This window comes from Mesocricetus auratus, unplaced genomic scaffold (genome assembly GCF_017639785.1).
Source record: "Mesocricetus auratus isolate SY011 unplaced genomic scaffold, BCM_Maur_2.0 Super-Scaffold_100011, whole genome shotgun sequence".
NCBI classification, from domain to species: Eukaryota; Metazoa; Chordata; class Mammalia; order Rodentia; family Cricetidae; genus Mesocricetus; species Mesocricetus auratus.
In genome coordinates, this window is record NW_024429195.1 from 74,443,384 (window position 1) to 74,469,395 (window position 26,012).

General features: G+C 46.6%; 1 protein-coding gene and 1 long non-coding RNA gene across 9 annotated transcripts in view; one reads left to right on the forward strand and one right to left on the reverse strand.

The window, feature by feature from the left end:
- Positions 1-17,558: 17,558 nt before the first annotated feature.
- Positions 17,559-26,012, reverse strand: part of LOC121143315 — a 29,488-nt gene continuing 21,034 nt past the window's right edge. Inside the window, exons 3-5 of one of the 2 annotated variants that reach the window (XR_005880530.1) lie at positions 21,360-21,568; positions 20,026-20,105; positions 17,559-17,991 (exon numbers count right to left, since the gene is read on the reverse strand). This is a non-coding gene — a long non-coding RNA (uncharacterized LOC121143315). Of the gene's footprint in view, positions 19,304-20,025; positions 20,106-21,359; positions 21,569-26,012 lie in introns of both variants that reach the window. The other variant, XR_005880529.1, reaches the window with a different exon arrangement.
- The window catches only part of Elk3 (ETS transcription factor ELK3), a 61,315-nt gene continuing 60,507 nt past the window's right edge, over positions 25,205-26,012 (forward strand). For 3 of the 7 annotated variants that reach the window (XR_005880527.1, XM_040755048.1, XM_040755049.1), the window contains exon 1: positions 25,208-25,572. The gene's annotated coding sequence lies outside the window, so the exon portion shown is untranslated. Of the gene's footprint in view, positions 25,573-26,012 lie in introns of all 7 variants that reach the window. The other 4 variants (XM_040755051.1, XR_005880528.1, XM_040755047.1 and 1 more) reach the window with 4 other exon arrangements.

Consider the following 26,012-nt stretch of genomic DNA (forward strand, 5'->3'; position numbering starts at 1 on the left):
GTCACACGGATGAGAAGTAGTCACCCCAAAAGGACCCCGGTTGGGCTTTGCTACTGAAGTTGTAGGCTAGAAGGTCAAATTTGAGACTAGGCTGCAAAGCAGAGGAGCTGTGGACTTAACTGACAGCAGGCAATGAGTCACAGAACAAAGGAGTTATTACCATGAAGATTTGCCTACGGACAGTCAAATTGCATTACTGCAATTTGCCAAAAATACCTTGTGTTAGTTAGGAGGGACTGAGTCACGCTGTAATGACAAATTACCCTTCCTCCCACCTCATGAACACTGAACCGTCTAACCCTGTTCACTGTTGGGTTGTCTGCCTTACTTTTGTTGCTGGGGATTGCATCAAGGGCCTTGCTCATGGTAGGCGAGCACTCTACAACTCCGACTGCAATTCCAGCCTATGTGCGTGGATGTGTGCTCAAGTTTGTGTCAACCTTGAAGTAAGATCTCCCTGTGCAAGTCCAGGATAGCCTCAAATTCAAGATCCTCCTGCCTTAAACTCCTGAATGCTAGGATTACACTTACACACACACACAAATCTGTACCCAGCAGCTTTACCCCATAAAACTTTATTTCTCATCCACTGGACACTGGTTGCTCACTAGACATTGGTTGGGGAGGGGTTGGGCATGTAGCGGCTCTGGTCAACATTTATGAAAGTCACCGAGGTAATGCAGACTAATGGTGCAGCCCCCACTTTCAGTATTGCTGGATGGCATGCCAGAAGGAAGGATAGCGTGTTAGAGCTTGCGTTAGCTACTACATGCTTTAGCCTGTAAACAACACACTTGACTACAGACAACTCATTGACCACAACTAGCCATTTTGACCTCATTCTAACCTCCAAAGGAGGTCAGAAGAATGTGGTCACACCAAGAGGAAGAGAGCTAAAAACAATTACCAAATATTCCTACAACTCATCCCTATTCTATTATCCACTGATGAAACCTGATTCTTAGGAACCCACAGGACAACTAAGAGAGAAGAGCTAGGTGATGCTGTTGTAGCCAGTGGGAGCCAAAGACAAAGCTTGGGCCTTCTGTCGGTTGTGACGGCATAGGCAGTTACAAAGCGGAGAGATGAACACTGGTGGTCATCTGGCCTCCTATTTCCTCTCTCTCTCTTTTTTTCAGCCCAGTACCCCAGTCCATAGTACAGTGTCACCCATACCAGAAAACAGGGCAGGCCTTTCTTCCCCAGTTAGACTCTCTAGAAATATCTTCCTGGCCACACCCAGGGTTTGTCTCTCAGGAGGTTCCAAGCCCAGTCAACTGAGGATGGTGATAAACCATCATAGGTATGAATTGCTTTATCCTCTCACCAACCCCTGAGGTAGGCATTTCCACTATTTACACTTGGCAGATGAAGAAACACAGGCAGCAACACATTAACTGACTTTCCCTAGGATTTCCAAAGATTAGACGTGAGGCAGCGAAGCCCCAAAGATGGCTGTAACTGTGGACCAACAGGTGGAAGAGACATTCTATACCACGTTTCTCTTCCTCAGCCACTATAACTTACACAAAACCCTCTATACCCTGATGGAGAATTCCCAGTCCTCTGCCATGCTCCGTTAATTTCAGCCAGCATTCAAAGAAACGGTACCACGGTGGAAGCCCGTGTGAGCATTGGCTCCTTTACTAGACCTGACTGAAAGCTTTGCAGAAAATCCAGGCCCGCTGACAAGGTTGAGAGCTCTGCCTCCCTCTGCTAAGAAGTTGGTGTTTTCATTGTTTTAACTGCTGTGCCTTACAAAAAGGAACCTCTCCGATGAGGTCTGAGAGCTACACTCATCTATGCCTGCCTGAAGAGCAAGCTTGCCATCTGGGGGTAGCATACCAGGAAAGGAGTCCTGTCCCCCACCCCTTCCCTGACACACACTTAGTGAAATTATATGAGTATTCATATTTTTAAAGCAAAAAGCAAGTGACAACAAGGACTTCTGGTTTTGAATATCTAGTCTCTAGGACTAATTCTTAGGGGAGCTCACTAAGTGGGTCCTTCGGCAATGGAGGGCTGGGGAGAAGACTCCGGAAGGCACACGGGAAAGGGTAAGGAGAGCCAAAGAGTCCTGGGAACTGTTTTCCACACTAGATTAAGGGCAATATTCTCTGTCTCTTAAAAGTGCATTTGGTGGGCCTGCAGTTCACAGGAAGCTGCAGGTTATTTGGAGAGCCTGTCCTTGTACCCCAAGTGGTTTGCTGCACTCAGAATGATAATAAACACAAGGAAGTTTGCTTATTGGAAACACATAAACTCAGAGTCAGGAAGGATGGCGGTGCTACTCAACCACATACTCACCACACGGATGGCTGACATGGTGACTTTGTGCCTTCCAATGGGTCAGCATGCACAAGCTTGAATTCACACACAAAATCATTAAAAATGTATAAAATTGTTTTTCGACTCTGTGTATTAGGCAGATATGAAATGCAAATAAATTTAGAGTTTTCATTTGGGTTCCATTCCTAGGATAACATTACATATGCAAATATTCCAAAATATAAAGGGAGGAAAGGGCCCCAAAATCAGAAACACGTCTGATGTCAAGTATTTTGGATAAAGGATAGTCAACTTTTAATATGGATGTCTTCTTTCTGCTGATATCACTGTGGCCCCTGGGCCTCAATTTTAACTGAACTCACTTGTCTTAGGGAAGATGGAGGAGTGCAGTTTGATAGACACTTGGGATAACCTCCCAGGGTCCCTTGAGGTATGGGACTAATAAGCTAAAGATAAAGGTGGTAGTTAAGACACTGAAACTAAAATCCCAGGAAAATTAAGCGTGCTACAAACCCTGAACCCAGGAGCTGAAAGATCAGTGTTTTACAGTGGGGGGTATGGGAATGGTGAAAATTAGGAAAGTGGCCAAGATGAGTATCAGTGTCAAGGCTAAGTGACAGGCTGGGAATGCAGAGCACATTTGAATAATGCAGGTGACTGCGAGACAAGTTCGGTCGGAAGACCAGCGTGGGCCCCGAGGACAGAGTTTTAACACGGGTTAGTTTAAGGGAGTCCATTCCACCTTCAATTGTGAGCACAAAAGAACGTTTCCTTCCCTGTCACTAACTTGCCAAGTGTCCCACAGTGCCTCTTTCCTTTGGGATTTACAAGCACCTCGAGGTATTGTCCTTTGGGTTGCCCACATTGCACAGGCCCAGTCACAGAGTAGCCATGTCTGGGGACAAGGGTAGATGTCATTCTTGCTAAATAGTCATTGAGAAGAACGCTACCAGTGGTCCTAGGCAGTCCAGGTCAGGTGCCCAAGGGCGGGCAATAGTGTGGTTCCCAGACATAAGCGACCACAGGCTATGAGTGCAACATGAGTGGCCCCTGGAGGCGGAAGCAGCTCAGCCCCCTCAGATCTCACCTGCCACACTCTTTTCCTCCATTCTCCCTGATGCTTGAAGTCCAAAGGTTGTGGCTTAGCTGGGAACCTGTGTTTATCTGTGTATGACATTTCTGTCAAACGTTTTGCCCTTCCTGAGGGTCTTTTCTGCTTCCCTGATAGACTATACTTTTTTGAAACATAAAAGTAGGGGAAAGTCTTTTCCTGGCTTTTTAAAAAGTGTTTATTATAATCTCCTTTCTCAGAGCACAGAAAAGCCTCCACTGCCTCAGAGGTGAAGAGAAAGGAAACATCAGGATTTGAGAGCAAGTATGGCCTAGACAACAGTCTCAACAATATAATTCTTGAGTAAAGATGTAACTGCTCCCACATTGGTCATTTCAATGGGTGGGCTGAGACTCTTCCCAGGAGGCTCTTGGCAGGTTCTTTTAGACTTCTGCATCAGAAACATCAAGTGGGTACCCCAGAGTGAGCTTGGGGTGGGGGGGGACCCTTGTTACACACAGTCCAGGGTATGGAACTGCAGAGAAGTCTGTGAGCAGGAGCCAGCCCACAGGGCCTGAGAAGGCGGCTGGAGGACTTCTCCAAGCCTACAAATACCCTCTCCCAGTGTGAGAGCCCAGCCAGCAGCCTGAGTACTGAGAGACACACAGAGCACAAGCTCATTGATCAGAGGCTGACAGTGACCTGGCAAAATCACAGCTACAGTTGAGTGGGGACATGCTGCCTTCCGATTCTGGTGTTCCTGGAGGTAGTTTAGGTGGAATGCATTGGGTCATGACTCCATCTAGGAGGACTGCCCCAGCTGCTGAGTCTGAGCTCCAAGGTGACATGGTGATATTAAATATCACCATTCATGAAACTTTACGTAACTCCTGTATTTAGTGTTTACCTGCAAAAGGACTGCTTCCCTTACAATGTTGTCATCCGGGCTTCCGTAGGACACAAAACACCTGGATGGAGCCTCATTCCTGTCCTGATTAAGGTAGAGGGCGACCACAATTCATATCAGAACTCCTGCGAGTGACGTGGCTTCTGTCAGTGTCGCACACCAGCGTTCAGCCCACTCTGCCAGGCAGCTGTGAGTGGCAACTGTTGATTTACGTGAACTCGGGGCAAAGGGTCTCATTCCTCAAAGGGCCTGTGCATTTCCGTGAGTCAGTACTCTCAAAGGTCTCCATTTAAGATTGACTCATTTCCAATCCTGAGAGACGGCCTTTGTGTAAATGTACGACATATTCATCTTGGGGAGAACGGAAATGTTCCCAACTTGTGGTGGTAGAGGACACATCTGAAAAACAGAATGGAATCAGTTTTGCTCCCCAGAGGGACAGGTGGAGGACTCCCACTTCCTGCCAGCTCAGTGGGAAACAATGAGGAGAGGAGAGGGGAGGGGGGATGGAGCCCTCCCTTCTGTGTCTGGCCTTAGACATGAACCCCAGATAAGATCCTGGAAAACAAGCAGCATTTCTAACAGCCTGTTTGCCCTCTTCAGCTGAGAAAACAGCATGAGCCAAAGCTAGGAACAGGGGCGACCTCTATTGTGAATGTGGCCAGGAGGGCTGGTTGTCGCCAAATGGCGGAGCCCGAAATGACTGAGATAAGGAATATAATAACATTTTCACATGAACCTTGCATTCTTACCTCCTCTATAGGAAAGGATATCCCTGCAGGAAGGAGTAAGTGAGGCCCTGCCCATGTCCGACCACAGGGCCTGGACTGCATTGTCCTGGCCTTCGTGGGGACTCAGGAAGAGGGTACGGAAGCTTCGACAGGAAAACAGAGAAAAGTTCAAACGTAAACAGCATCCAAAAAAATTTACCAATAGCGCACTAGATTTCCTCTCTGGTCCTTCCCATGCTTCAATGCTTCTCTGGGCTGGCAGATTTTAATCTTGGCTTCTGTTCACCTTGGTAACCTCCAGCAGGGCAGTCCCTCTGTTTCCCTCCTTAGTAAGTCAAGAGGATGTGTTTTCCATGGCAATGGAGACAAAAAACAGCCGCTCTCCAGAGACTGTATCCTGCCTGGCCTGGCTGGAGTCTGTTCTCTCTTTTCCATTGGTCATTTCTGGGGAAGGCAGGAGCTTCCCCCCATCCCCACATGGTGTATGGGAGTTGGCTTTGAGCAGGGTTGGGGGTGTTAAACAAACCCAGCATCCCAGCTCCCCTTCCTAAGGCATGTTTTTTGTTTGTTTGTTTGTTTTGTTGTTGTTGTTGTTTGTTTTGTTTTGTTTTTTCGAGACAGGGTTTCTCTGTGTAGCTGTGGAGCCTATCCTGGCACTGGTTCTGTAGACCAGGCTAGCCTCGAACTCACAGAGGTCTGCCTGCCTCTGCCTCTGGGATTAAAGGCATGCACCACCAACACCCGGCTGGAGATGGATTTTGAGAGTTTCATTCTAAAAGAACATTCAGAGAGTTGAACCTAGTCTTCCCCAAAGGGGGTTGAGATTTCCCTTCTGATACCCTGTGGTCTGTCCTCTCCAAAGAAACTGCATGGTGACTCTGTGACTCTAGGCTTAATGTTAGGAAGACCAAGGTTGTGACAGGAAGAAATAGTCCCACTGCTAAATCTGAAATTCAGCAGCAACAACAAAAAAGTCCAAGAATGAAGAGGCAGTGGTTTCAGAGACTTCTCCACTCAGTACAGGACAAAAATGGCTCTCTTAGGGGAGCTGGGAAGGTGGGTAACAGGGAAAAAAACAAAGATAAGAGAAATGTTATCAGACTCCATGCTGAAAGCAGAAGGAGAAAGTCTACTCAAGTGCAGACCCCATGGGGGGGGTCCCTCCACTTTCCAGGAGACTGAAAGCCTTGCAGCTCTAGCTAAGAATGGCAAAGACACTTCTAAAGTGGTTCTAATGGGGGCTGCTGGGCACTGAAGGAAGCATCCGTTACTTCTCAGATAAACCCGCTCACACATTTCAGGAGCAAACAGTTCCAGGTAATAGACAGACTTCTGCGATGCTGCCATTATGGGAAATCAAAGCATCTCTGTCCCATCAAAATAGCTCTTAAGCTCAAGTGTCTCTGACAGTCCCTCCATGGAAAACCTCCAAGTGGGCTGCTAGAGCCTTGTAAGGGAGGTGTCTTCTGAATTGCTTTTTCCAGAATAAACGACTGCCATTATGTTCAACCAGGGACAGATTCTCCGCTTACGTATGTGAAGCAAACTGTGGCTTGTTCTTCAGAATGCACTTTGCACTACAGAAAGCCACTGTGTGCTGCTCTGAAGGTGATGAGAGAATATTGCATTTAAAACCCCAGGTACCATCAAGAGGGTGGTGACCTTGAGTTATGTAGCCAACTTAAAGCTGCTTGAGATGGATTCAGGAAGTTCTGCTGTGAGTAGACCAAGGACTTGAAGAATGTATAAATATACAGAACAACTGTTGATTCCATCCATCCATCCATCCATCCATCCACTCACCTATCCACCCATCCATCCTTCCATGCATCCATCATCCATCAACCCATCCATCCATCTACTCACCCACACACAAATCCATCTATCCATCCATCCGTCCATCCATCCATCCATCCATCCATCCATCCATCCATCCATCCATCCTTCAATGGATACACACCTTCCTTTATATGAGATGCTGGGCACTGAATGAAATTCTAAGGACAGTTAGGGGTGGGCTTCAGTACATCTAGCAGCGAGGCATTGGCCCTACCTCATCAGAAAGGACCCTGGGGACCTCATGGACTTGCTGTGGGAGGTCACCCTCCCCTGTGTCAGATGGTGGTTCTTGTGTCATTTGTTGCATTTTAATACTGCGATAACCACCACAGCGATGTGGGAGCATGCCAGTCAGCTATGGCTTGAGTCCAGTGATGTGTGCTGTATAGACTCCAGCTCCAGAAGTCGGCACCTGGGTCCTGTTCCTTTTAATCAGAAACCACTGCCAGGGAGATCTGTGGGAGACTCGGGATGACTAGAGCTGGTCCTGAAGAGGCTGTGGGGTGGTGATGGTGGCGGTGGCGGCGCTGTGTGGGCTTAGTTCCATTAAAGAGAGCAGTGTGGGCAGACCTTTCTCTGCAAGTGAAGCCTGACTGTTGCCTTCAACTTGGATTTGAGTTTTGTTGAGAATGACAAACAGAAGAGGGACTGGAATTCTGAGCTCTGCTCAACATGGCTCAACAGGACGTCATTTCTGCCAGAAGGAGCAGGCCTGCTGCACCCAGAGACCAGCAGGCCTCTGAGTGGGAGACCTTAAAAAACATCAGAAGAGACACCTAGGCTCCTACTTCTGTGCTCCAGTGTCTCATCTACCACCAAGACCCCAATTCCTTCTGTCCACATGGAGACGACTGTCCACGTGACCAGGCTGCATTCCTGATGGCGAAAGGTCACCCAGGCCCATGCCTCTTGCCTCGTGGTAGAACCTGTATTATTATTTATGGGGATGGCGAGAGGGAATGCTAAGTCTCAGGCACTGTGCTCAGTATTTTACACAGATTCCTTCATTCATTGTAACAACTCAAGAGGTAGTTATTAACACCATCCCCACTCAGATGTGGAAACTGAGGCTCAGAGAGGTTAACGAGTTGAAGAAAAACAAACCTTTCAGTGGTTAAGTCGGAAGTTTGTTTGACATTGTTACTCCCAGGCATCAGGGGAGGAGGTAAATGAGACAATTAGCAACTGGTTCGGTGTGGACATGAAGCAATCAGACAGGTGCCAGGACAGGAAGCTAAGGCACGATGCCAACTCGGAGGCCCCCAAGGGAGGCTGGGTGATTAGCATGACCAAATCAGCAGCGGAGGTGGCCAAGACGGCGTGGACTAGCCTTCCTTATACGGCCCCACCAGGATACACGGAGAAGCCCCTTCCTGTTGGCAGACTGCGTGCTGGTGAGACGGTGTGGTTATTACTAAATTGGAGAGTTACTAAGAGCCAGTTTGACCTTTAAAGACCATTACATGTTCTGTGTGCTTTGGAAAAGGCTGAGGCTACAGTGAGTCTGGTCTTCTTCCCTGTCTTTGGTTACTCAAACCTTTCTGATTCCAGGCCAGGGCAATAAAACTATGCCTTATTTAGCCCATATAGATGCTTCTCATTTGTGCAAGTGTGAGTGTGTGTGTGAGTACGTGTGTGTTGTGTGTGTGAGTGATGTGTGTGGGGGTGTGGTGTGTGAGTGCGAGTGGTGTGTTTATTTATTGTTTCTTGATATATGCCGACCTCTTCATCCTTCATCTCAGACCACAAGGTAAGTAGCTTTATGATCTCATAAAGTAGGGAAACTGAGGCACACAGAGTCTCCTTTATTTGCTTCCAGTAGCACAGTAAATGTGATGGAGTCTAAACCATCTGACCTGCTTCCAGAGTACTAGTCACTGACTAGAATGTTATTTGAAATATTTGCCTACACTAAAAAAAAATCAGGAGGGGAGAAATAAAAACAAACAGATTTTCTAGCTTGTCATCACTGGAAAAAACAACAGCCATGAGTTTGTTCTCCAAGGCAAAAGTCAGCCCTTTCCTCAGGCTTACTCCAGTCCCCTCTGATCCCTACTGCCTTTCAACAGGAAAACTGCCAGGCTTCTCCTGGGCCCAGTAGACACTTGTGATGTCTTGGGATTCCTCGGTTAGACTAATCTTAAAAACGGCGGGCGTTCAGTGTCCAAAGTGAAAAGACAGGAAATAGGAGGGCAGAGAAGCTGGGAAGAGAAAAAGAATCAATGGGGGCAATAGAGGGCAACAGAATCGAGACACGGCATGTGCATGTGTGAAAATGCCAGCACATGCATGTTGCAGCATTGCATGTGTGAAAATGCCAGCACATGCATGTTGCAGCATGTGCATGTGTGAAAATGCCAGAAAATGCATGTTGCAGCATGTGTATGTGTGAAAATGCCAGCACATGCATGTTACAGCATGTGCATGTGGGAAAATGCCAGCACATGCATGTTGCAGCATGTGCATGTGTGAAAATGCCAGAAAATGCATGTTGCAGCATGTGTATGTGTGAAAATGCCAGCACATGCATGTTACAGCATGTGCATGTGGGAAAATGCCAGCACATGCATGTTACAGCATGTGCATGTGGGAAAATGCCGGTACCTGCATGTTGGGTATAATTAACATATATAGAGAAGCCTGCAATGAAAACTCAAGTCTGAGCCCACCCTAACTTCCCTGTTTCTTAAACAAGGGTGAACGGTCATCACTGCTACTCCAACAACACATGTATGGGAGTCCAGAGTGCTGGGTAGGGGGAGGAGGAGGGGTGGGGCAGGTGGGCCCACTCCCCTTGTGAACTGTACTAAGACCAAATTCAAGAGGAATGGCCCGAAGTGAGGCAAAGCAATCGCGGGGAAGGTTAAAGCTTCAGCAATTGTGTAGAATCTGATTCCCCTCGGCCTAAATTGTGAAAAACATGAAATGCCTACTCGGAGGGGAAAAAAAGGTGCTCTGGCTATTAAATGAAATTCTTTACAATTTCCTACAAATGTCTGGAATTGTGGAAACATTGTTATAAACCAATGGGGTTGTCTTTAAAATTCATCTCCTGGAATTTTTGCTTTAGACGCAAGCTGACGGCCTGAACCTTTGCCTGTGCAGCCCTTAGGAACCTCCTCTTGGGGGCTAAACACCAAAGCCAGTTTATGAACTACTTAGGAAAAGACTTTTATAAGTTGTATTGTCAAATCTTATTTTGATCCAAAATAGAAACACTTTTCCCCACCATTATCCAAGTTATACTGCTGTTACAAAATGGAATTCACCAGAGAATGAGTATTTATTTCTATGGAGAAAATAGTTAGCAACCATCTTGGAAGGCAAGGCCTTGGGTGTACCAGCAACAGTAAATCATTGAAGTGTGAACACAGCATCCCAAGGAACCAGCCACTACTTATTTGCCCATTTAGGTGCATTTGTTTAAGGAATTTACAAAGGGAATAGTAAATATACATGCTACTTTTAAAAGATTCATGTGTTTGCATGTGAGAAAACTGTAGGTACACACACTAAAATATTAATTATAGTTATTTCTGGGTGGTACCATCACATATGATTTTTAAATTTTTTTCTTATTGATGTTAACTCTAAAGAACTCGGTGCATACTGCCACTGGGTTAAGTGTTAGCAACATGGTGGAGGCTCTTTACGATTTTGTATAAAATGACAGGGTACAGTTTTTAATCACAAAAACTAAGTTATTTATGTTCTGAAAATGGCACCATTGTAGATCCATCTGCCAGGTGAAGAAAACAAGGAGGAAGAGGGTATTCTTTGGTCAGCCGACTTATTGAGGTAACCAGTTCTTGGAACGTCCCTCATTCTGTTCTCAGATGAGACCCCAAGCAAGCAGCAGCTCATAAATGCGGTGACTTGGGAAAGAGTGATAAAAATAGAATACGGGGAAATGAAGGCTCAAGGTCCAGACCTGCCATTGCCGGTGACTTTGAACATGAAGCTTAGCTATCCCAGGCTGTGGGTTTTGACTGACTACAGGTTTCTGCTGTTTGACCCTCCCCTCCTCCCCATCACAGAATGCCAGAGGCAGAGTGATATGTAAACAATAGAAACATATTTCTCATGTTTCTGCAAACTGGGAAGTCCCATATCAAGATGCCAGAATATGGTGTAGGTCCACTTGCTTCTCTCTCTCTCTCTCTCTCTCTCTCTCTCTCTCTCTCTCTCTCTCTCTCTCTCTCTCTCTCTCTCCCTCTCTCTCATTTGGTTTTTCAAGACAGGGTTTTTCTGTATAGCCTTGGCTGTTCTGAAACTTGCTCTGTAACTCATAGAGCTCTGCCTGCTTCTGCCTCCTGAGTGCTGGGATTCAGGCACACACTACCACTGCCTGGCATTACACTATCTCATAGCATAAAGAGAAGGGGAGAGAAATGCATTGTTTCTTCGGGAACCTACTTTTGCAATAATAAATCTACCCACGAGGACAGAGCCCTTACAACCTGGTCACTTCGGGGGAAGTTCTAACTCTCAGTGGTATCTATTGATTGGGGATCAGCTCCCAACACAAACCTTGCAGGGCATGTTGAAACCACAGCAGGTCCTTGTCCTGAAATAAAGGAACCATACTAAATAGTTCCTGGTATGACTCTATAAACTTGTTCATGTAAATCATATAGATTATCATATGTATCTTTGTAAATATATGCATATAATGTAAATCATATATATTATTCATGTAAATCATATATATTTGATATATAACATCAAAATTTACTGTTAGTTGTGAAGTAGGCGGTGCTGACAATGAGGCTTGCAAATTGCCAAATAGGAGCTTGGCTGTAAAACAAAACGGAACGGCAAGCGAAGGCAGGCAGCTTTGGTTTCCTGACAACCATGTGGTCCCTGACCCTGGAGTGGGTGGGTTCAGGGAGGGTGGGTGCAGGTAGGAAACAGGGGTCGCTACTCAGCTGTTAGGGTCGATCTTAAAAGACAAGCTTTGGGAACGAGAAAAGTGCTGTGCACAGGGTGATGCTGGTCCTGGGAGAGAGGGGTAGGGAACAGAAGGCTGTGGTTCGTTTCCTGAAGCTTGCCCTTCTACAGCGAGAGGGAAGGCCTGCATGTCTCTTGCAGCCCAGACTGCAGTGTGCGTCAGCAGATGGAGCGCTAGGGAAAAGGAGGCCGAAGTCAGAAGCGTCTTTCAGGTCCTCTGCGGAAGCCTGGGGGAGTGTGGGGTGTCCAGGTGGCTGAGTGGAAGTCAGCTGAGCCCCGCTTTCTTCTTAGAAGTTAAAGAAGAGTCTCTTTCCAGGTATCCCATAAATCCACGGGGCAGCCACAGTCTGGTCTCTCCAATGAGAAGAGCCTTAGACTGCCCTGCTTCCTCTCGTTCTATGTGTGGTCTGTAGGAGACAAAGAAGTTCCTCTAGAACAGTGGTTCTCCACCTTCCTGACCCTGCCACCCTTTAATACAGTTCCTCGTGTTGTGGTGAACAACCCCTCCCCCCAACCATACAATTATTTCTGTTGCTACCTCATTGCTCTAAGTTTGCTCCTGTCATGAATCATAACGCCAACGCCTGCGTTTTCTGATGGTCTTGGGTGAGCCCTGTGAAAGCCTCATTTGGCTCGCTTGAGCCCTGTGAAAGCCTCATTTGGCCTGCGCCCCACAGGTTGAGAACCACTCTTTAGGCTCTTCTCACAGGCGAACCTAGGAGGCAGGCTTGAGAGCTTATGGGGCAGGAGAGGCCACCTCAAACGCTGAGGTGTGACTGCTTAGACAGTTGGAGGCCAAGCCGGTCCCACACATCCCAGAAGCAGACGCTGTTTTCAGGGGTTCCAAGGCGGACAAGGCTGAGCTTCAAGCCTGGGCTCAGAGCGGAAGAGCTCGCCCAGAGCACAATCAGTGGCGAGCCCGCCTGAGCCCTGCCCAGCACTTTGATAGCCAACCTCTGACCCTGCCGCTAGAGGAGGGAGGGAAGCCAGGAAGCAACCCTGATAGAGTTTTCATCTTTGAATTAGCTGATTATTTGCGGGGGAAACAGATTGTTTTCAACCGGAAGAGGCCGCTACCTTCCAACAGCAAGCTGAAATTTCTCCCACCCCTCCCCACACCACTATAGCAGAAATGGAAGTAGAAGAGTTCAATTTTAAATATAAGAAAAACCAGACTATTGATTAGTCAACCTTAAGCTCTGGTTCAAACATTCCCATTTTACTGAGTTAAGTATACAAATATGGCTGCCTTGAATATAAATATAAAGAAAAGGTCCCTGGTGCTTTGAAAGCATTTAATCAGGGCACACACACAGTCTGGCAGACAGCCCTCAGGGACATTTTCTAGCAGGAAGTGGTGTTGGAACTGTGGGTTGAAGGAGGGGTTGCATAGGCAGGGGAAAACACCCTACCTTCCCTGGAAGAAAAGAGCTTGTCCTCCGGAGGTTAGATGGGTTGGAGGACTAGGAAGGGCCAGCAAGTGGTCTCAGAAGAAAGGTTAGGGTCAGGCACCCAGGGCGGTTCAGCTCAGGTTAAATTACCTAGTACTCTCCCCACCATTAAATGGATGTGAAAACAGAAACCATAAGGGTGTGTCCCCCTCCACGAAACGAGACACTCGGAGATGCTGAGGGTAAATCAGAGAAATGGAGAGAGATCTTATAGCCAAGGTAGAGCTGGTAGGCCAACAGTTTTGCTCACCCCTGCCAAATTCCATAACCCCCTGGGCCATCAGGCATTCCTGGCCCCACACAGTTTTCCCAGATCTCCACAGGGCAGTCCTTGTGTGGCTGAGTCCATAGAACAGGCATGAAGAGGCTGGTACGCCCCTGGTCAATTCTGGGGGTCTGGGAGTACAGCACATGAATTCCCATCGACTCTGGGCGTGAAGTGCATCTCTGGAATTCTCCTGGCTGGCAGAGAGTGTATTGACTCTAGGGAAGAGAGGATGCAGCCTACCGCTGTAGAACAGCTGCCCCCCCCGCATCCATCCAGGCACCTGCTCTACATGCCCGGTGTGTTTGTCCAGGATATAATAAAACATTTTATCAAGTACTCGCATTCTACCTTCTTGACATTTTAAAAAAACGATTTGTTTATTTTCATTTTATATGCATTGACATTTTGCCTGCATGTATGTCTGTCTGTGTGAGGGTGCCAGTTCCCTTGGAACTGGAATTACAGATAGCTGTGAACTGCTTTGTGGGTGTTGGGAATTGAACTTGGGTCCTCTGGAAGAGCAGCCATTGCTCTTAACTGTAGAGGCATCTCTCCAGCCTTCAATTTATTTTTTGAACTATGTGCGTATGTGATGCATGTGTCTGTGCATGTATGAGTGCAAGTCCCCAAAGAGACTAGAAGAGGGCATGAGGTCCCCTGGAGCTGGGGTTACAGGTATTTCTGAGCTGCCCAGTGTGGATGTTGGAAGCCACACTCAGGTCCTCTGAAGAAGTAAGACGTGCTTTTAATTGATAGCCATCTCTTTAGATTCCTCTACTCCCTACCTCTCTGACAAGATTATTTTTAAACAGCTTTTTTTAGACATTTCAAAATAAACTAGATTATGTCTATGCTCTGCATAAAACCTTTTGCTAGACTTACTCCTATCTTGTTTTGTTTTTAACAAAATAAAAAGTCCTTGTATGCCTTCAGGACTACAACCTGGCCCTTGCTTACTCCTCCAATGTCATCTTTCCTCACTTACCCATTCCACTTCTCTAATGTCCCCATGAGGTCACCCTCTCCTGAAGCCTCTCCTGGGCTTTCTTAAGTGTCACTTTCTATCAAATAGGTCTTGGTCCATATGTTCCCTCCTCAGGAAGGTTTACCTCCAAACAACACCATCTACTAGCACCGGTGGGTTGATTTCTAGCTTATCCATATGCCTATTCCTCTCATAGCTCTTATTTAATATGTGTTCTCCCTCATTTGTTTGATGTGCGTGTCATTCACTAACAGTCAAGTTCATTGAAGGCAGAAGCTTGTCTTTGAATAATGAGTAGTCATCAGACGAGCACACGAACAAGTAAATGAATGAGTACCCACCATATGAGTTGATTGCTTCAGGTATTTTGTTACAGTGACAGAAAACTAGCTAACACAAGTTCAGTAAACAATAAACATGGGCATTTAGTGTTGCGCAACACCCTGGACGCAGGAAGATGGGCACACTTGGTAGAGGAGCCAACCACAGAAACATTGAATTAGAATGCAAAGTGGTAAGTGTGGGTTAGGCAATCAACTCATAGGAAGAAAAGGCCTGCTCTGTTCTCACAGCTTTGCAAGTTGCAGTCTGTGGTTAATTGACTCTGTTACTTAGGGACCTGCGGCAAGTCAACAGATCATGGTGGCAGTGAGAGATGGAACTTGCTCACCACATGGCCAGGGAACCAAGGAGAGCAGCCTGAAGAAACAGCCAGAACAGCGCTGGGTAGGAATGTATTGACTTTCCAAGAAGAGGGTAGGCATCTCATGGTGCCGTAGAGGTGAACCGGAGTTTTTAAAGACATTTTTATTTTTAAATTATGTACACGTGTGTGCATCTGTACTGTGTGCTTGTACACATGAGTGCAAATGCCCTCAGAAGCTAGAAAAGGGGGTCAGATCCCCCTGGAGCTGCAGTTACAGGCAGATGTAAGCCATTCAGTATGGGTACTAGGACTGAAACTCTCAGAAGCAATTCAATTGAGCAGATCATTGTAGAGTTCCTGTACCTAAGAGATTTGCTTAAACAGCTTCCAGGATGTACTCAAGACATATTGCCTGAAGGAAAAAAAATCACATCTACTAAAGAAGTATTTGATGGAATGCCTACAATGGACCTAAGGAAATGAGGTTTGGCTGTAAATCTAGCTATGGCCTGGTAGAAGAATTTCTTGGAGGTGGAACCCCCATTCCAGTTCAGGAGACTAATAGAATCAAAAACCTGCAATCAGCCTTAACAATAGGACCCTGGTGTTCAGTTCTAAGACTGTATTTGTGCCATACGGCTAACCAGAAAGAACTCCTGAGATGGAGGATGGCTCAATGGACAGGCTTGGTCACTGGGCTTGTGTGAAGAGCTAGGAGGACACGCTGGAAGGTATGAATACACCAGACTGAAACGTAGGAGACCTGAGTTCCCACTCTGGATGTGGCGTGGAGCCTTTATGAGCTTGACAAAGGCACTTAGCCTATGTAGGTCTTAGATTGCGTGAACCTTACGTGACAAAGGCACTTAGCCTATGTATGTCTTAGATTGTGTGAGCCTTAAGGTCTCTGCAGTAGATTGTTTGCAAATTTGTTGCCACAGTTTCTCCCATCGCTTCTTATTTGTCCATGTTTGTTACACAATTTTGCTCTTATCCCATCAAGAGGTGGACTATCCCAAGAAAAGGGATTTCCTTTAAATCAGGGCTAGCCCCATGGCAAGATGTGATGTAAAGAATGTAGTACGAGCGGCACTATGCTTGCATCTATGCAGTGGTTCTCAGTCTGTGGGTTGTGCCCCCTTTGAGATCAAATGACCCATTCACAGGGGTCACCTAAGACCATCTCAACCTGTGGATCGCTCCCCCCTTGGGGTTGAATGACCCTTTCACAGGGGTCACCTAAGACCATCTCAACCTGTGGATCGTTCCCCCCTTGGGGTTGAATGACCCTTTCACAGGGGTCACCTAAGACCATCAGAAAACATGGGTATCAACCTTACAGTTTATAACAGTAGCAAAATCACAGTTATGAGGTAGCAATGACAATACTGTTATGGTTGGGGGTTACCACAACATGAGGAACTGTATGAAAGGGCTGCAGCACTAGGAAGGTTGGGAACCACTGCACTAAGCCATCAGAGGTCCTGTCTACATCTATTTATTTGTGGAATGAGGCTGTGGCCATGCGATCAAGCCCGAACTAGTCTCCTTGAGATTGGAAGATTGCATGAAAAGGTTTGGACAATAGCCAGTACCAACCTCTGGATATGGGAGAGACCACCTTGGATTATTCAACTCCAGCTAACTCACCAGATGAACACTGTTAAATAACCAGCCCCACACGTGATCAGCAGAACAGCCACTCAACTGAGCCCAACCAACATTTCCAACCCAGAGAGTTGTGGGCAAATAAAATTGTCGATGCTTTAACCTACAGATTGTAGGCCTGTTGTAGCTGACACTATGAAACCAATTTATTGCTCTAAAAGGAACTGGGACAAATAATGTTTAAGTCATATCTTAGGCTTTGTTGTAGAGAGTTGAAACAAACCCTTGACCTTGAATGCATTTCCTTTTAACACTATTGTGTTGACCCACTAGAGCAGTGGTTCTCAGTCTGTGAGTCACGACCCTTCAGAGTCAAATAACCCTTTCATAGGGCTTGCCTAAGACAATCAGAAAACATTTATGTTATGATTCATGACAATAACAAAATTACAGTTATATAATAGCAATGAAAATAATTTTATGTTTGGAGGGTCGCTACCACATGAGGGATTGTATTAAGGGATTGCAGCATTAGGAAGGTTGAGAACCACCGCTCTAAAGAAACATTTAAATGAGAAGAACACTTCACTGACAGGCAGATTCCCAGGGTGGTGAACGAGGCGGAAAGGCAGGAGGAGGAAGGAGACCCAAACGCTAGGGTTTATGCTCATAAGCCTGCCATTGCTTCTTCAATGAGACAAAACTGGTTGCTTAGCCACATGGGACCATAACTGCATGGGCTTAAACCTCTGTCATTTCCCACTATAAGGAAATCCAAACTTTCCCTCCAAAGGACTCAAAACTATAGTCAGTGAAATAAAAATTACAGCAGATTAACAGGAAAAAGTCCACAACATGTTTATTAATGTGTGCATGCACAAAGCTATATAGAATCTAAAAACTCAGGTTCAATTACAGAGCATAAGCTAAGCATGTGTAAGACCTCGAGTTTGATCCCAATCACCGAAAAGGAAGAGCCAAAAACAAATAATACCCAAAAGTGACGTCAAACAGTGGGAACTCAAATGCCATTCCGCATAGGACAAGGGGAGATGGGGGAGCGGTAGACACTTCAGAGGGGGAGGTAAAGACTATTTAGAGAAAACTGAGAAGCCTGGAGAGCAGACAGGATCCCAGTGGAGAGGTCCTCAGGTCTGGGTGCACTGCTTGCTTAGTTCCTTTAATGGTGTAAGTTTAGTCTCCCTTGATGAGAGAAGTGGCACTGAGCAGACCACAGGTAGCTGTTTTTCTTTGGCAGGTCTGGTCCTTTGCAAATGACAAGAGGATCAAGGGAAAGGAAGTGTCAGGGTAAGCCTAGTAAACATTAAGGCTGTTTCTGTCAAGTTGCATGTTGAAGCGTACAGTGTCACCTGTCTCTCCTCCTCTCAACTGCAAGGGTTGCAGGTTGTGAGTCTAAGGCATTGGGATCCTTGACTTGTGCATGCCGATGCCAAACAGTACACATTAACTCATATTTTTACTCACTCCCTGCAATTTCCTGTCCCCAGATCCCTAACAGTGACTTATGAAGTCAGTTAATGTAAGGTAGTCCAACAGCACGGCATCAGCCAGGATCCTTACCTGTAAACCCCAGTCAGGCAACCTGCAAGATGACCTTTCTCGTTGTTTTTACCTTGGGATGGATATGTAGCTTCAACTGTGTCCCAGGTTCATAGGAGGCCTTGAGACGCCATTCTGACATCGCTTAGCCTACTTACCCTCCTGTGGGAACTCAATAGCTGCCTCTCCCTAATAGTCTTCAGAGGCTTTTCTTTGTGTGTGTGTGTGTGTGTGTGTGTGTGTGTGTGTGTGTGTGCACATGCCCACACACCTGTCATGTCTTGCAGGTGCATTTGTGTGTGAATATTATGAATATGTACAGGCCCAAACTAACACCAAATATTTCCTCTGCTTCTTCCCACCTTATATATTAAGGTGAGGTCCCTCGTTGAACAGGGAGCTTGCCTTTCATCTAGTCTTGCTAGCCAGCTAGCTGCAGGGATTCTATTTCTACCCCCTGCTGGTTGAGAGAGCTGCCATGCCTGCCCAGCTTTTACATCGGTTTCGGGGACCCAAACTCTCGGCCTCATTTTGAGCCTTCTCCACGCCGCTTCTCTAGTTATTCCCAAGTTACAGGTTCTATGTTGTCGATGTAAAGACAATGCTCTCTCTTCATCTCTGTGCTGGCTCTCCCTACCCAGTGTCTCTGCTAACAGCTTCCTTCCTTGCAGTTTCTCTCTTGGCTCCATAGATAACTGAACCAGTCCAAGCAGGCTGTTGAGGACCAGGGATTCCATCACTGTGCTGGTGTCATGGAGTTTCTCTGTGTTCAGAAGACCCTCATCTGCGGTTCCCCCTGCCAGTCTGGCGGGCCTGAGACCCTCCTGCATCATTTTAAATAATGACTGTCATTGGAGTACCAGGGCTCTTTCAAATGGCACCCAACACGAAACATCTAACCCCTTAGCCTTCTCCATCATTAACGTGTTGGTCTTGAAACTTCAAACCATAACTGTCCCCCATCTTTGCCTTGAACCCACAGCATGGCATCTTCTTGCTTTCTGTGGTGTTTCCTGAGCTGCTGGTAGTTGGAGAGAGAGGGAGGAAAAGTGATAGACAGACAGAGAGTCAGAGACAGAGGGTCGGGGGGGGGGGAAGACTGCAGTTTCCAGTAAAGCCTGGTCCAACACCTTCTAGGATCAAAACAAGAGAGAAAACCCTCCATTTCCTTGACGTACACATCTAAAATCCAAACCGGCTGTTAGCACAGGTATTCAAGGCATGGCTGTGTGCTGAGCCCTTTGTCCTCTCTTGGGATTACCGCACTCATGTCATGTAGGAGGTGATTTTGACTAGTCTGGGCAGGTCCTCTATTGTATTGTTCTGGAAATGACGGCAGTGACTCACAATTCGGGGAGTTGTGATACTCTGTCACAACTTGCTTCTTCTTCCTTCTTTCTAATGGTACAAATGCGGATTTGGGGGAGGGTCTGAGACTACAGAGTCCTAGTCAATTTTAATCCACTTCAAAATTAAACGTTTGAAATTAGTTTTAATTCCCCCATCAGCTGTTCCCCTCTGATGACTGTTCTCATCTGTACCACACCATTGTAAAACTTCTGCACCATTCCTAGTCTTATGGATTACAAGTTCATTTAACAACCAAATTAGCATGGCCAGGGAGATGGCTCGGGGAGTAAAATGTGAGGTTGCTCAGCGGGTAAAAGTGTTTGCTATGTAAGTCCAATGATCTGAGTTCATGGACCTCATGTAAAAAGCTGAATATCATGGCACACTCACCTGTAATCCAGACATTCCTACGGTAAGATTGAAGGCAGAGACAAGGGAATCAGCCGGCAGTATCTCATGGGCTCTCAAGCCTAGAGTACACAGAGCAGTGGCAGAAACAAGAGAGACCTTGACTCAAAATGAGGTAGAAACAGAGAACTGACTCTTAAAATGTTGTTGTCTGAACTACTCACATGCACGCATGTGCACAAACACACAGCAAATAAATAAAAACTTAAATTGTCACTTTTGAGTAGGTGTTAAGGTTATAGATAGAGGATTCATAAGAGAGTGATTCATACAATCATCTCAAAGCCATAACGGATTAAGTGAACAATTTATCTCTCAGATGCACTCAACTGAAGGGTTTATCCTTGGGTATTTGTGTTGAAATGTACTGAAACCGGAAGCCAAACCATCATATTAGCTAACAAGAAACTGTTCTGGTCCACGCAGAAAGATGTCGTTGAAACGTTATTCCCACGCTGATCATGCCACATGATTGCAGGCAATCATGGGTCTTATAGTCTTGTGTTAGCTATACTCCTGCTTAGTCTGTTTTTCATTGATTTATTTATTGAAACACGATCTAGCTCTATAGCCAAGGCTGACCTGAAACTCACGATCCACCTGCCCTGGCATCCTGGGTCCTGGCATTACAGGTGCATGCCACCACTTCAGACTCCTTTGTGTTTGTATTAATGGGCGTGCACAGTAGGGGAGACATTACAGGCAATCTGAGTGTGAAAGGCCAAGGATGGCTGCACATATCCCATGAATCAGAGTAGATGGTAGAACCCAGCTGCATCACACAGTATGACAGATAGCAGAGTGTGAACAGAAGCCTTTCTAGCAGTTTCCCAGATGTGATGGGTAGTATAGTATCTACAAGAGTACAAAGGTCACATTTCCCTCTCCAAGAATCTGATGGCGCACAGGGCAGAGACAAATCATTCAGTTAAAGAATTTGACTCGCAGGAACAAATTGTTTCAATTGGTTCTTGCCAAGCTCAAGTACAGTAGTGTATATGGGTAAGGAGAGATGGTCTAGGTGGTTTATCTGGTTGATCTTGGAAGGCTGCTTGGAGGAGGCCAGATGTGAAGTGAGAAAGAGATGGACAAGACATTTACATGTGCTTTTCAAGGACAAAGGGGGTCTGGGTGGAGCTGTGGAGAAATGCAGATTCCTGGGTCTGACATCAGCCTCCCAGGGGGGAGGCCCCGTGCAAGCAGCCATGATGTGAAACCAACCGTCAGGAGTGAGGCTGGGGTCTACTCAGAGACTATGAATGAGTCTTGAAAGGGCCCCCTCAGGGCTGTGACTGGGATAGTCAGAAGTTGCTCACCTCTTCAGAACGCCAAATAAGAAGAACTAAATGAGGCACAGTTTACTCTGAAGATGAAATTCTTGGATGTGAAGGTTGTCAAGGATGCTGAGATTTTCTTCTGACACGACAAATAAAGGCCTTCTTCAGAACAAGGAAGAAAGTGGTTTAAACATCAAGCCGTTGTCAGCATGGGGTATATGCCGGAGGACCAGAAATCTGAGGTAAGCCTGAGGACCAGAAATCTGAGGTAAGCCTGGACAATGTAACCAGACCCTGTCACAAAATTCAAAAGGCAAGCCTAAAGCAAAACAAAACGAAGCAGAAAGCACTTATTCTTTAATTGAACAATCAAAAAAGACACATAATTTCGTTGGCTAAGCCAGTGGTAGACAAGTGTAAAGAACCAAAAGGGAAATGTTTTCAGTTGTACAGACCATATGGTCTCTGTCACTCCTTTTAATCCATTCCATTGTAGAACAAACACAATGTTAGACAGTATATAAGCAAATAGCATATCTACGTCCCAATAAAACTTTATGGATGCTGAAATTGAATTTTATGTAATGTGCACATGTTACAAAATGTTACCCTTTAAAATTTTTGTTTTTAATCATTTTAAAATGTAAGTTCTTGGGCTTAAGTTATAGCAGATTATCTAATATGTACAAGGCCTTGGACTTGACCCCCAGCATCACAAAAATAATAAGAGTAAAGAAATATTTCCAGTAGCCAAGAAATAGAAACAACCCAAATGCCCATAAATTGTGTCTACATATACTGGGAAAGTATTCAGTTTTAGTCTTAAGGACATTATACTAAATAAAATAAGCCAGTTGGGGGGGGGGAGGGAAATATTCTATGATTCCACTTACACGAAGTATCTTACATGAAGAATTCATGGGAGCAAGGAGTAGAACGAGTCTTTCCAAATACTTGGGCAGGGTAAGGATGGGGAGGAGGTTGTTCTTAATGGTTATAGCTTTTCAGTTTTACAAGATGAATGTGTTCTGGGGGCTCAGTTTCTTAACAAAGCAAACACACTTAGCATGACTGAACTAGACATTTAAAACAGGTACATTTTATTGCTTTATTTTCAAAGCTACAATTAAAAAGAAAAAGAAGTAAATTCTTCCACTTAAGCCTAGCAGATGCTGCTATTTTTTTTCCAAACTATAATTACAAAGGAAAAGGAGAGTTGTCTTCTCTGTAGGAACAGGCAGGGGACTCCTGAGACAATCCAAATCCAGGCTTGTCAGCGTCCCAGCAAATCCTCTAACCACAAGCAGAGGAAAGGCCAGCTCTCACAAGGCCACCCACAAGTCTATGAAACTTCTTAAAAGTGCCTTTAAATGAAATTCACAAACGTTTTAAAACCCTACTCCATAATGCATGTTGTTTTAATGTAAATTTGGCTTTCACTGTTAAAAAAGAAAACAGTGGAAATGGTTGCTTGTTTGGGCTCAGTGAGGCTGGAGAGTTCAGTCAAAGACTCCTAGTTCAGAAGGGCAGCCTCAGACTGGGTCCTCCAGTGAACACCTTCCGGGAGTGGGTGGTCCTCCCATTGTCCCATTTGCCTCTCCATCCCCAAGCACTAAGCTCTGGTGTGCCCTCAAATACTGAAGCCTCTCCAAAGCAATGATGGCCCCTGCTTTGTGGATTCTCCCCAGAGCCACCAATCCCCAAGGGTCTACTATTAATATTACTCACTCTGTTTGTTCTAGAATAGCTTGATTTGATTTCTTATCCCCCTCCAGTTATGTTTTCTTTTTTATCTACCTGTAATTCTTTCCCTATTAATTCATTCATTCATTCATTCATTCAGTGCTGAGGGTTGAACTCATGGGTTTGTACATCATAGGAAAGTACTTTACCTCCAAGCGAAATCTCTGTCAAGACTTGTACACATTTCTAGAGCTTTCTTTCAGAGCTGCTGTATAAGTATTGTGTCCCTAACCCTGCCATATTCCCCCAAGACAGTGGTATGTCACTCACAAATGCCCTCTTTATGGCATGCATACATCCTCTCCCGAGGCCCATGTCTCTTGACGGCTCTGAAGATAACCTGTGGGCTGTGAGGAATGTGAGATTACACACACCCACCCACCCAACTGTGGCATCGCACGGAGCAGTTTGTGGCTGGCCCTAAAAGTCTTGCTCTGCCTATTCGTTCCCTCCTTGTCCCCAACCCCTGGTAACCACAACTTTCTCCCTGCTGCCCACAATCCCACCTTTTCTAGAAAGAGTTGGAATCATACAACACTTAGCCATTTGAGACTGGCTTCTCCCCGACACATGCTTTCTAACATAACAAGCAGCATGTGTTCCTGTGCTTCTGAGCTGGACGGTACGCTTACATTCTGCATTCAGTTATACACACAGACAGCTGGATCATACAGGGACACACACAGTCTGAGTTCTGCTGAGTGACAGGAGAAGCCAGCTAGGGATTTTAAATGATAATCTCAAGTGGAAAATTAGCTGTGGAAAGCAGGGTTTGATAAACAACCCCCTTTCCCATACTCCCTCCTTCTGTTTCTCTTCTTACCTCCTAGAGCACTGGGGAGCCTGGTCCCAACCAACAGGTTATACACATCAGTTACTAAGCAAAAACATTGGCCCTGTTTAACAGGGTGTTTAGGATAGACCCTAGCAGATGGGGGAGGTGGTATTTACTTCCATAAATCTAATCCCTGGACCTTTAATAGTAAGGAGATACTTGTAAACTAATATTTCAGAGAGATCACAAACACTAGAGAAAAATAAAAGCGAGGAAATGTCAGAATGGGTCCTCCTGACCTGAAAACTGGTTTTCAAAGCGACTCCCACTGGAACGTGATTCCCCATCTGACAATCACACCAAACAAAACGAGGGTGGGGGGGAGGGGGCAGGAGGCTAGTGGGCTAAGGCCGGTCAATTAGGGTTTTAACAAGTCACTGTGTGCCCACACACACACACACAAATGCTGAACGTTCAGATTTGAAACCCACTGATCTGAAGCCCTAAAGAGCTGGGGCATGAAGCTGGAAGATTCTGGAAGGCTGTGAATTTGAAGCAGAATGCTGAGGTTGGGAAATTGTGTAAAGGGTTTGTTAGTAAGAGACCCATTTCCTCCCCTGCAGAGCGGTGTCCCACTCTCCAATCAGATCCTGTCCAGGGCCAGAGAGTCCAGGCTTGAGACCACAGGGTTCCCCTTCCGGAGTCTGGAGCCACCTGGAGCTCCTAAGGTGGTGTCTGTTGAGCCACTTTTCCGCCTCTCTCTTCTATTTCTGGTTGTGAGCCCAGCCTTTAAGGGTTTGAGCCATCTCTCCAGCCCTACCCGTTTCTTTCTTAAGAAACCTGGCTTCTAGTTTGTGGCTCTTAAAAAGTTTTTCCCAAAGAGGACCCTAATTCTAACGCTTTAAAATTTATTATCATTATTAATTATATTGTTGCTGCTAAATAAGTTAATATAAGATAACGTTATCTGACCGCATCTCTAGGAAGCGTCCATCTCCTTTTGTGTGCACCGTACATCTTTTCACCCTAATCCGCCTGGTTTGCAATAAAAGCAGCCCAGTGCCCAGAGCATCCAAGACCTGAACCCCATTCTCGATCCCTCCTATCCCCAACTCTTCCATGCCTACTCATAGAGAACAGACTGCCCAGCTCCCTGGCAGGCCAACGCTGCAGGGCACGACCCCAGGGTGATGCCTAGCTCAGGGACTCCTGTGCACTGGAGTGGACGCAGCCCGTTGTGTGGAGGGGCGGCGGCCTCGCCGGCGGGTCCCCAGGCTCCTCCCCTGGGGCTGCCGAGCAGGAAGCGGGGCGGGCGCGGCGGGGGCGCGGCGCGGGGGCGCGCGGGACTTGCGGGCGGGCGCAGGGTCCGGCGCCGGGGGGATGCGCGGGTCTGGGCGGGCAGCCCCGGCGCACAGCCGCGGCCCGGGCGCGCGGCGCGGGGCGGAAAAGCCTGTTTACACAGACTGCACACCGCCTGGGGAATAATGCAGTAAAGGAAGTGAGCAGGCTCGGCCTGACTGCTCCAACTTCCTGCTCTCACACACAGCAGAGGAAAAAAAAAAAAAAAAAAAAGAGGAGCGAGAGAAAGAAAAAAAAAGGGGGAAAAATCAGGATCTCATTACAAGAGCAACAGACCGTCTGCAGACGCCTGTCAGCATGGAAAGTCGGGGGCTTTCGCCCGGGTCCTCCTAGAAATCTTCCCAAGAAGACTCCCAAACGCTCCCCCACATCTGGGTAGGTTGCAGAACTGTGTTTGCCTGTTGCTCCAGCACTTGCAAAGTTTTCTTCGGGGTAGTCTCTCTCTCTCTCTCTCTCTCTCTCTCTCTCTCTCTCTCTCTCTCTCTCTCTCTCTCTCTCTCTCTCTCTCTCTCTCCCTTCCTTCTTTCTTTTCTTTGGCTGGTGGGGGTGGGGCGGTGGGCTCTGTGGGGTGGGTTGTGGACTGGTGGGGGAGGATAGGGGTGCGTCCCCGAGGGGGAGGATGCTGCGCGCCGTCACCGCCATCGCCACCGCCGCCACCGCGGGAGCTCTTGCGCTGGCCTGGGGGCTGCGCTGCGAAGCCAGGGGAAGGGGGCACCGGGCGTGCAAGCTCACGCACCCCTGCAGGCTGTCGAGCGAGGCTCCGGGGCCCTGGGACCGAGGATGGTGGCCGGAGCGGGCTGCGTGGCTGGAGGCTG